The following is a 12,562-nucleotide window of genomic DNA, read 5'->3' as shown; positions in this document are numbered from 1 at the left end:
ATAAACACCAAAATCAAAATTGAATACCATGTATGTATAATGACCAAATATGGCACCAAAGAAGGAATGTAAAAGTATATATACTTTTCTATCTTCTTTGCAGAGCTGAGGGACTGGGAAAGTGGAATAAAGCATAAAAAACTATTGGGCTTAATTAATTTTTTACTTTGTTTTGCTGAATTTCTCTTTCGCCTTCTATTTTTTTTTAAATGTTGCTGTTGTTGCTATAAAGCACGTGCAGTTTTGGGGTTTGGGGAGCCTGGAAGAATAGTCTGGAAAATGAAGGCAGTGAAATTAGAGATCAACAAAATTTTTAAAAAAAGAAAATTAATAAAAATAAGTTGAAGAGAAGGGAGGGAGGGAAGACTAGGGAAATAGAAGGGACAAAAGAAGAGAAGAAATAGATAATGAAAGAAGGAAAAGAAAATCACTAATTTAAGTAAAATCCAAGAATATGGAAAAGAGTAGAGAAAAGGGAGTGAGAAAGGGAGAGAAAGCCAACCAGACTAATTAGTTTCCAAGTAGTTTGAGCAAAATTCATCATAGGGACAAAATAATGATTAAAAGATGAAATGGATAAACACAATAGCAATATTAAACAAATAGAGGAAAACACAAGCCTAACAATCATAACTTTAAGCATGAATGGATTAAACAATCCATTAAGATGAAATAGAGTGGCAAAATAAATAAGAAAAAAAATCCAAAACTTGACTGTATAAAATAAATACATCTAAAAAGTAAGAACACATATAGAATCAAACTTTATTGTGCATTTAGATGATTTCAAAAAAGCAGGAGTTGGAATCAGGCTATCAAACAAAGCAAAAATAAAGTCTGTCCCAACAAGGAGATTATGTTGTGCTTAAAGGAACTATAAACAATGAACTAGTATATGTACTAAGTGTTTTTATGCCAAATGACATAGCATCTAAAGCTCATTAAGAAAAAAGAAATAACTGAATTGCAACAAATAAATGAGTATGGGATGAGTTTTAAATCTCCTTTCCTTCAAGATCTATACAACCTCCTCACCCAAGTTCTCCTCTCTCTTCCTTTCCTTCATGTGCCTAAGCAGCATCAATGCCTTCTACTTCTTGAAAGGTGGGGAATGCAAGTGTGTTCTAGCAGAGCACCTGAAGTCGTGGGATGTCTTTGTGCTTGGAGGACCGTATTTTCATCCCGCCTGATTATTTCCCTACTTTCTTCACCTCATTCACATGGCTAGACATAATCAGTGTCTGCTACTTTCTATTGGATGGGGAGTTCAGGAAGGGAGTATTGGGACAGTCACTGCAACGCAAAGGATCCAAAGATGGGTCCTGCACCAGCCCATGAGTTTGATGGTCTTCCTGCCACAAGTTGTGGAGGGTCCCTGAGTGAATGCTCAAGTTAATTCACGTTCTCCAGTGTTAATTCACAAGAACCTTGTCTTGTCAGCAATTCTGTCTTCTCTTTTATGAACATAATAATAGTAATAAAAACTTTTATATGTTGCTTAAAGGTTTGCAAAGCACCTTACATAATCCACTAACTCATTTGATCTGGACAAAATCTCTATGAAGTAGGTGCCGTCATTTTTCCCACTTTACTGATGAAGAAACTGAGGCACAAAACATTAAATGTCTTGACCAAGGTCACATGAGTGGTGTCTAAATCTGGATTTGAACTCAGATTGTCCTGACTCCACTGCCTAATAATCAATCCACTGTGGCATTATTTTACACGTGGCACAAAATTACTTTGGAGGGGAGGGGTTGGGGTGAACAGTTGAAAGGGTTTGGAAAAAAGTGACAGGTTTACTACTTTTTTGGGGTCAAGAATGTGTGTATGTTATATTATGTATATGTGTACATATATACATACATTTTCAGTGTACATTTTTCTTACAGAGGGCCTAAATATAGCTTTGTAACTTCTCTAGTCTTGACTTAGTTCACCAAAAGAAGGTACTTCAAGGCCACTCATGAATATTGTTTGGCAACTTACACCCCCAAACCCACCATCTGGCATCTATTTTCTGCAAAGTATGGACACTCCAATTCTTGATTAACAGAGTCTAAGTTTTACCTGAATACTGTTAGACTGGGCAGCATTTCCATCTTTGCACAGGCACTCTTGAATCATTAATTGCAAGATCTCTATGTGTGAATTAATTAGGAAATATGAAACACTCTATCTTCCTGACCAAAGAGACTGCGAGGATGTGTGCTGCTGTTGATCACACTGTAGCATTTATGCTGACAGATATTTGACAAAGGGAATAGGGAAGGAAGTCCAGAGCGATTTGTTTATGACTTATCATTTTTCTCCCTTTATAGACTTGCAGCTGACCACAAGAACTTTTTGCCTTGCTAGAATTGGAAACTTGTCATTGGAGAGTAGTTTTATTTAAGGTCTGAGGGTGCAGCATTTGTCCCTGTGGAACAAGAACGTTCCCTTTTCCAGTTTCACCCAAATGGAGGTCTTTTGTGTATACTTGGCATTTCTGTCTATTAATAATAAAAACTTCCCCTGACCGTTTCTTTCCAATGCCTTATTATGGTATACTGGTGACTCTGGGTTTTTGAAGTCAATTCAGTGGAACACAATGTCCTCTTAGGCTGCACTCCTGATTTGCCAGACTTTCTCTACTGTGCCAGTAAGTGTGTGAAGCCAGATTTGAACTCAGGTCTTCCTGATTTCAAGCCTGGCACTCTATCCAGCCACTGCACCACCTAGATTGACCTCAAAAGTGTCCACAGTGGTTTCTCAAAATTATAGACTTTAAAAGATGAGACTTTTGTGATCATCTAGGCCAAAATGCCTCATTTTACAGGGGGGCGGATTTTAATCAGATTTTAAGTGATTTGCCCAAGCCCTTGGAGTTACTGAGTGACCAACAGTCAGTCAGTCAATAAACATTTATTAAGTGCCAGAGGATGGCTAATAGAATGGATAGAGTGCCAGGCCTGGAGTCAGGAAGACCTGAGTTCAAATTCAGCATCATTTGCTTACTAGCTGTGTGACCCTGGGCAAGTCACTTAAACCTGTTTACCTCAGTTTTCTCATCTGTAAAATGAACTGGAGAAGGATATGGCAAACTACTCCAGTATCTTTGCCAAAACAACTACAACAACCACAACAACAAACTGGGTCACAGAGACTCAAACAACTGAACAATAACAAAACCAAATGCCTACTAGTGGCAGAAGGAAAACCAGAACTCAGGCACCCTCTCTAAGAGTCCCTTGCCCTTTCTGCTTTATCACAGTGACTCACTTCCTCAGGTAAGCTCAGGTTGGCTCCTGACTTCCAAGAGATCTCCCAAGTGAATGGATTGATGTCAGGGCCTGATACTTACAACCCATCAGGGCAATTTTGGGTTAGAGACAGGTTCCATTTTGATTCTGAGTTTCTGAGACTTGAGTAAAATAATAGTAGCTAGCATTTAAAGAGAACTTTAACTTTTGTAAAATGTTTTTACAGACTTTATCTCATTTAAGCCCGATAACAACCTCCAGGGCAGCTATCATAGGTATTAGCAGCCCCACAAAAACAACTTACTGATGTATTTTTTTTTAGTAAAGAAATCAGTTTATCAAAATCATAGCAAAACAAAAGTCAGATAAAGTATACATAGGACAATACAGAATGAATGAGCTCTCCCATAAGGAGTGAGGTAACTCAGTTAAATCATAAGGGAATTCTAGATCTCACCCAAGGGGAAGTTGTCCCAAGTCTCGTGTGTAGCAAGCTGTGAATGGAGACATGATGGAGACTGCCGTGTCTTCCCGGAAGTCTTTGCTCTAGCAGCTTGAAATGGGCTTGGCTTCTTCTATCTTCTCCATCAAGGGTTGGAGCCAGAAGCCCCTGAAGGAATTCAAAGCTGGAAGAGGACCCCGCGACCTTCTAAAGCATACAAAAGTCCTCTTCTCTTTCACTCTCACCAATTCTGCTTCCCCACCGCAGGGAACACAGGGCATGCATTTCAACCAGTGAGAAAGAAGTCCCACACCAATGGGACTGGGGCCTAAACACCTTTGTTAACAAGCCTTTAGTCCCTCTCCCTCCCACTTATTACCCCCAATTAGACAAAAAGAAGGAAAAACCTCAACAGATGTGCACAGGCAGGTGTAACAAATTCCCTATTTGGCCATGATCAAAAATGTGATCCTCATCCTACAGTCTGAGCTCCCCGCCTCTATTTTTTCTCTTCAGCTGAGACATCTCACAATGAGGAATCTTCAAGTGATTGTTTCTTCAATGATTTTATAAACAGCAAGGGCGCTTTCCCCCGAAAATTAGCAATCTTATTTTACTTGCTTCCAAGCAAATTTGGGCCTTATCCTGACTCTTAATTTTTGACAGTTGTCCCATGAGCGTTAGTTTTTCTCAGAGCCAAGTGGTAATTACCCTTTTGAAGGTATTCAATATGTATATATAACCAGGTAACCTATAGATATGATAAACAATAGTTCTAGCTGTGTTCACGGTCCAAAAAATGTCCATCTCCAGATGCATTTCCATTTCTCCAAGTCAGCTTTTTTAGAATGTAGCTTCTCATATACCAAAACTGCATTCTTTTTTCCCATTATTTACATCATTTTTATGCCCATCTAAATCACAGTTTTAACAATTTATGCTCAAGTCAAGACAGCATCCTTGTTGTGTCATTGGTCCTCTTCAAGAATGAAGGATGAACAACAATCTGAGAGGAGTAGGAGCCGCCCTCGGGAGCCAACCTGCCTGTTCACGTTGGGCAATGCTGCTTGTTGTTGTTTTTTCTTTCTTCTTTCTTCTTCTTCTTCTTCTTCTTCTTCTTCTTCTTCTTCTTCTTCTTCTTCATCACATGTAGTCCCTCTATCCATGTAGGGAGTCATACCCTTACATATGGGTGCTGTATCCAAAGAAATATAATTTTAGGTCATTTATATTTTGTAAGCTATCTTACGGTTTGGGGGTTATATTGTTTTTAATTTCCTATTTATTTATTTTATAATTTTTTTTAAAAAAAACTAGGACAGTTAACTCTTTGTCATGTGCAATTTTCATTTATGATTTCTTGAAATATAACTGAAAAAAACAGGCTTTGAAAAAGCCCTTTGAGATTCAAATGGAGCTACTTGACTAAGCCTTTAAACTTGAATCATTCTGGCTTTCATTGAATGGACAATAATCGATCTCAACCCAAGCCTTTCTTGCTCACTATTTGGGTTTTGATGGCTCAAAGTGAATGCAAATAGAAACTGGTTTCTGTCCTGGCCAGAAACGCTGAGGGTCTTCTCTTCCCAGATTGATTCTTTTGTGATAGCAAATCAGGCATCTTTTATATCAATTTTTACCTAGCCCTTAATTAGTAAATGGTCATTGCCTCAGAGACATTGAGAACTGGAAAAGACCTTAGTTTAAAAAGGCCAAGGTCACCCACTGCATCCTGGGCCACTGCCAGTAGTCTTAACTTCTGTTTTTTCCACTGGACTCTGGTGACTCTGGAGGAAAGAGTGAGGCTGATGATGACTTTCGGCAGCTCTGCCTCACTTACATCTGACTCATGAACAATTCAGGACATCAGGTATCATTGCTCCTCCTTCAAAATGAAGGGTTGGCAACAACAATAACAACACCAAACAGGTAGAACAGGCTATAGCTTTCAAACTATGAGACTAAGACGCTCACTTTGCTTTCTCAAGGCCTCCAGAAAGGGGGAAGATCTTGTTCACCCAGAGCATGGGTGCTATTAACTGATCTGATGAGGGGGGAAGGACTACCTCCTTTTGATAGTCCCTTTTTCCCTGTGGCCCCCAAAAATGTGCTGGGGGTGGGGGTTGTTTTGATCTGTTCCATTTTCCTTTCCATTTCTAGGCCAGGTAGTGGATTACCCACTGGACTCAAAATTAAGCCTTGGCAAACTTGGAGCCAGGATTCCTGGATGGATGTACAACTATCCCAACAAGGAAGCCCTGAGAAACCAGGTGCTGGGACTTGAGCCCAACATGGGCTTTGGACTTGGAATTTAGCCATTCATTAAGTGAAATGTCAAGCAGAACGGCCCACTTTTATTTAAATTTTTCTTACCTCTGTCTCTCTGTGCCTTTCTGCCTCTATCACTCTCTCTGTCTCTCTTAGCAGAGACTTTTTTTTTTCTGGCCTTTGCAGCATCTGTTCTTTGTCTGGTTCATAGCAATTAGTGGGTGCTTGATAAATGCTTGATGAAATAAATTCTAGTTCCTAAAGAACACTCACCACTCTCTCGGGGTTGTTGTGAGTATAGTATAAAATACTAATTTTCAGTGCTTAGCAGTGCCTGATACATGTAAGTGCTATATAAATGTTAGCTATTGTTGTCGTTATAATGATTGCCAATTTGCTGCTGTGCCCCTCTCTCTCTGAGCCAGGCCATTCCTCAGAGGACAGAAATATCATTAATCACTTGGCTTCGTATCAAAGCCTTGCTAGGCCCTGCCAGCACTGTCCTGAGGATTATTTTTAGCTATTCAGAAATATCCTTGAGGAAAGGTTGTCACCTTTAAGGGAGAAAAGGCAAGTAAAATACCTTTGAGAATGAGACAGGATGAATTTCTGTCCCTTTGGGTTTTCCCTCTCTCGCCAAGTAAAGATGTTATCTCTGGAAGACTTGTGCCAATTTTAAGAATTCCTCCCCACACTACAGTGAGTTATCAGAGGAGAACTTTAGGGGAGAAGCAAAGTCCTCCTGAAGCTAGCAGGGGCACAAGTAGGTAGCATGAGGATGTAAAGTACAACAGGTGTGACAGGTGTGTCTGAATCCTTCACTTCCTCCCTCTGCTGCTGTGTAGCTTCTTTCGTGTCTCTTAGGGTTTCTTTTCTCACTTGTAAAATTGGCAAGAATAAAAAGTTTGCTTTCTGTGATCCATGTTAAGGGAGGGAAGCTACTATGCATTAACTCAACTTGTTGAATGATGGTGAGGATAAGTTATTATTAATTAAATGACACTTCTTGAATATATGGTAATCAATGATGGAATGTGTGGTAGGGAAGCCAATAATCCAGTCCTATGATGAGTGGCATTGCCCATGTATTAATTGAACACCAATGAACAAATTTGTCTTCTTCATCCTACCAGACAGGGTTTTAATTTAAAAAAAAAAGGTTGTAAAAGGGAATAGTGAATCATTAATTAGAGGAGAAATTTGTGAAAAATAGAAGGGGAAACATGATGCAATGGATAGAGGGATAGCCTTAGAATTGAGGAAGATCTAGGTTACAATTCTTCCTCTAATGTAATGGTTTCTACAAATATGGTCCAGGGATTCCCTAGAGATTCTCAAGACCCTTACATCAAAACAATTTTTTGCAATAATACTAAGACATTTTGATATTATAATAGTAGTAATAATAGCTAACTTTTCTATATCACTTACTATGTTTCAGGCACTGTGCTAACTACCTTAAAATTATCTCTTTTGATTCTTGAAACAACCCTGGAAGTTAGGTATCATCATCATCCTTATTTTACAGATGAGGAACCTGAGACAAATGGGTTAAATGACTTACCCAGGGTCACACAGCTAGTAATTATCTAAGAGTGTAAAAAGGTGAACGGTAGTGTCAAAATGGCATTGTGACAGGAAACATTTTTGCTTAGCTTTGCATGTCTCTTCCATGACAACCTAGAAAATGCATCAGACTGAATTCTGTTTGCAAAATCCAAGAATGCATTGTAGTAAGTGAAAGTTCCAGCCCATGGAAGCTTAGGGAAACAACTTCCTTGGGAAATGGATCAAAGGGAAATAATTTAAGAATCACTGGACTATCTGAAAGCCATGAACAACAAAAAAGAGCCTAGATATCATTCAAAAGAAAGTAGTCCAGATATCTTTGAATCAGGGCAAAGTAGAAATTAAAAGAATTCACCATATTGATAGACTTAACCCTTCTCAACAAGGCAAGGATCTAAGACATCTCCAAAGGCCTCATGATGGAAAATGCTATCTACATCCAAAGAAAGAACTATGGAGTTTGAATGCAAATCAAAGCATACTATTTGCTATTTTTTTCTTATGTTGTTTTTTTTTCCTTTTTCTGGTAGTTCCTCCTATTGGTTATAATTCTTACTTACATCACTAATGTGAAAATATGTTTAATAGGAAAGTATATATATAGCCTATATCAGATTGCACACCATTTTGGGGAGGGAGCTGGGGAGGGAGGGGGAGAAAAATTTAAAACTCAAAAGCTTATGGAGGTGATTGTTGATAAATCAAAATAAATTAATAAAGTTAAAAAAATTCACCAGTCACCTTCTGAAAGAAACCCTAATATGAAAACTACCAGGAATATTATAGCCAAAGTCTAGAGCACCTCTGTCAATGAGAAAATACTAAAAGCAGCCAGAAAGAAACCAATCAAATACCAAAGAGCCATAGTGAGGAAAAAATAAAAACCACAAGATTTAGCACCTACCACCATAAAGAAAAAGAGGGCTTTGGATATTATATTCCAGAAGGCAACCAAGAATAATCTAACTCAGAAAAAAAAATAAGTATAATCTTAGAAGAGGGAAAATGGATATTTAATTAAATAGACAACTTTCAAACATTCTTGATGAAAAGACCAAAGGTGAATATAAAATTTGACATGCAATTTGTCATTCAAATGCAGGACTCAAGAGAAGCATGAAAAGGTGACCATGAGTCAGAAGTCATAAGGAACTAAACAAAAATAAACTGTTTACGTTCGTATATGGGAAAGATGATGTATGTAACCCCTCCAAATGCTAACATCGCCAGGAGTCTTAGAGAAACTTTAATTGGACAGAGAGTCTCAGTTTGACTCCATTATGTTCAGCTGTTATGTTCTATTATGTTCTCAAAAGAATAGTGGACGAGTAGGGGGGAGGAATGCATTTGGAGAAGGACAAAGGGAGAGGAAGAATGAGAAAACTTATCACGTATAAATGGGGCACACAGGGAAGAGTTGACACAATTTGTTTCGGACTGCGGAACAACACTTGAACCTTACTCTCATCTGAACTGGTTCAAAAGAGGAAGCCGACACATACAAATGCAGTTGGGTACAGAAATTCATCTTATCCACCAAGGAAGTAAGAGGAAAAGGGGTTAAGACAAAGGTGGGATGATAAAAGGAGAGTAATTGAAGAGAAACAGAAGCAAAACATACTCTTAAAGAGAGGACAATGTTGAGAGAGGGAGGGAGAGAGAGAAAGAGACAGAGAGAGGCCAAGAGAGAAGGATAAGTATAAGAGAATAAGATGCCCATCAATTGGGGAATGACCAAATAAATAAATAGCCAAATATGAATGTATACCAGCACTTAGCACAGTGCCACATAGTAGGCCATTTAATAAACATTTACTGACTGACTAAATTAATAGAATGCTATTGTGCTCTAAGAAATGACAAAAGGAATGGGTCTCAAAAAACCTGGGAAAATCTGTTTAAATTGATGCAAAGTGAAGTGATTAAAACCAAGAAAACAAGTTATACAATAGCAATAATATTGTAAAGACAAACAACTTTGAAAAATTTAAGAATTCTGATCAATGCAATGATCAGTCACAATCCCAAAGGACTCATGATGAAAACATCCTATCCATCTCCATAGAGAGAACTGATGGACTCAGAGTGCATACTGAAGTATATTTTCTACTCTTTTGTTCTCTCTGTCTCTGTCTCTGTTTCTCTCTTTCTCTTTCCTTTCCATTTCTTTTTTTTTTTTTGCAATATGGCTAATGCAGGAATTTATTTTGCAAGACTGTATTTGTAATGGGTTTTGTTTTTCTTGCCTTCTCAATGAATGAGGAGGAAAAGAAAGGAAGAAGTTAATTCAGAAATGAAAATAAAATTAAATATAAATTTTTTAAAAGAAGGTAAAAGGGTCTTGAAACCAAAACTTTTCAGAATCATTGCTCTAACAAACACTGGATATGTAGCCATAGGCAAATTATCTTATTTAGCAGGTCTTTTTTTTCACATTTAATTTTTATTTTGTTCCATATTTTCTCTCTCCCTCCATCCTTTTCCCCACTCATTGAGAAGGCAAGAAATATGATGCCTTGTGTGTGTGTTTACATACATGTATACACACATATATAATGAAAAACTTTTCCACATTAACCATGTTCCCCTCCTCCCCTCTCCCCCCTCCAAAAATAAACCCAAGAAAAATAAAGAAAAGGAAAAAATATATGCTTCAGTCTGCACTCTGAGTCCATCAGTTCCCTTATCTGGAGGTGGATAGCATTTTAAATCATGAATCTTTTGATTTATAGTGGATCATTGTATTGATGACTAAGTCCTTCACGGTTGATTTTCCTTACAATATTGCCATTACTGTATAAATTGTTGTCCTGGTTCTGATCACTTCTTTGCATCAGTTATATAAATCTCAGGTTTTTCTGAAATCACTACCTTCGTAATTTCTTACAGCACAATAGAATTCCATCACATTCATATACCACAATTTGTTCAACTATTCCACAATTGATGGGCATCCCCTCAATTTCCAATTCTTTGCTACCATAAAAAGAGCTGCCATAAATATTTTTTACATATGGGGCCCCTTCCTTTTTCTTTGATCTCCTTAATAACTTAATAACAGCATTGCTGGATCAAAGAGCATGCACAGTTTTATAGCCCTTTGGGTATAGTTCCAAGTGGTGTTCCAAAATGGTTGGACTAGTTCACAACTCCACCAACAGAAAATTAGTATATGTATCTGTTTTTCCACATTCTCGCTAACATTTGTCATTTTCTTTTTCTGTCATCTTAATCAATTTGATGGGTGTAAGGCAGTACCTCAGAGTTGTTTTAATTTGCATTTCTCTAAGTATTATTGATTTAGAGCATTATTTCATATGGTTATTGATGGCTTTGATTTCTTCCTCTGAAAACTGGCTGTTCATGTACTTTGACCATTTAGTAATTGGAGAATGACTCCTAATTTTATAAATTTAGTGTAGATCTCTATATCTTTGAAAAATGAGTCTTTTGTCAGAGAAGCTTGCTGCAAAATATTCCCATTTCCTACTTTTCTTCTAATTTTGATGCATTGGTTGTTTGTGCAAAAACTTAATTTGTGCAAAAATTTAATGTGATTAAAATTATCAGTTTTACCTCCTGTGAACCTCTCTAACTATCCATAGATCTGAGAGTTTTAGGCAGGTCTTAAGATCATCAGTTACAGAGTCACCAAACTGCTCCTATGGAGGGATTCTTTTCATTGGGAATTCTCCATATTGATGACCTTGTAGGTCTGGACCTCTCCTCCCACCCCAATCCACTCTCTCACTCCTAATTTTTTTTAAACATACAGAGTAATATTTAAATAGGCATTGGACCTGTTATTTATAGAGAATTCCCAGAATAGAGAACTCCCTTTACTGATGCAAGTTAGTTGTTTTCCTTTGTGCTCCAAGGGGACCAAAATGATGTCACTATGTTGGGGTCAAGGTACATTGTGTCTGACTGCGGTTGATCAGAACAATGCAAGCTCATAAGACTCTTCCACAGGCGGGGCACAAATAGTCCATATGAACATTCGGAATATAGATTTTTGCATCTCACATTTCTTTTGTGTTACTGCAACCAATGAAGGTAGGCACCTTCTCTGTGACTTGTAAAATACACACACACAAATAAGGAAAGTAAAAAATGGTACCCTTTGATCTGCATTCAGACTCCATTAGTTCTTTCTCTTCAGGTGGATAGCATTTTTCATCGAAAGTCTTTTAGAATTGTCTTGGATCTTTGTATTGCTCAGGATAGCCAAGTCATTCACAACTAATCACCATATAATACTATTTTTACTGCATATGGTGTTCTCCTGGTTCTGCTCTCTTCACTTTGCATCATTCATGTAAGTCTTTCCAGGTTTTTCTGAAAGCATCTTGTTCACCACTTCTTCTAATAGCACCATAGTATTCCATCACAATTATGTACCGCAGCTTGTTCAGCCATTCTCCAATTGATGGGCATCCCTTCAATTTCTGAATCTTTGTTACCACAAAAAGAACTGCTATAAATATTTTTGTACATATAGATCCTTTTCCTTTATGCACAAAGGCCTTTGGGCATAGTTCCAAGAGGATATTTGGACATAGGTTGTCTGAATTCAAATCCAGTCCTCTTGGAACTTCATCACACTGCCACCTGTCTTCCCTGATGTTTGACAAGAAACAGGTCATTGTTCTCTGTTGTTACAGGACTATGTGAGAGCCCTGTCAGGTGGCATTTTGCCCATTCTGTGACTAGAGAACTTCTTCCCTGGTACATCTGTCTTCTGAAATGAAATCACTTCTTCACTGCAATCACTCTATGACCTCCCAAACCTATCTTCCTGAGACCTATCTCTCTCTAACACCTCTGCCCTCTTTTTCTGCTTTGGAACCCCTGTTCTGCTGTCAGTATGGTTCCCTTCATGCTAGATCACTTCCTCTTATACCAATTGTGTCTTTGTCCTGGTGTCCTCCACGAGACACTGCATTCCTGATCAGCCTTGCCAATACCAGATGCCCCTTCTCTCACACCCTCAGTTTACTGACTTTGGGTGGGGTCCCCACATTCCTTGCTCCTCATTACC

Source organism: Phascolarctos cinereus, unplaced genomic scaffold, assembly GCF_003287225.1.
Source record: "Phascolarctos cinereus isolate Bilbo 61053 unplaced genomic scaffold, phaCin_HiC Scaffold_9;HRSCAF=440, whole genome shotgun sequence".
In the NCBI taxonomy this organism is placed as follows: Eukaryota; Metazoa; Chordata; class Mammalia; order Diprotodontia; family Phascolarctidae; genus Phascolarctos; species Phascolarctos cinereus.
Note: the sequence above shows the minus strand (reverse complement) of the source record.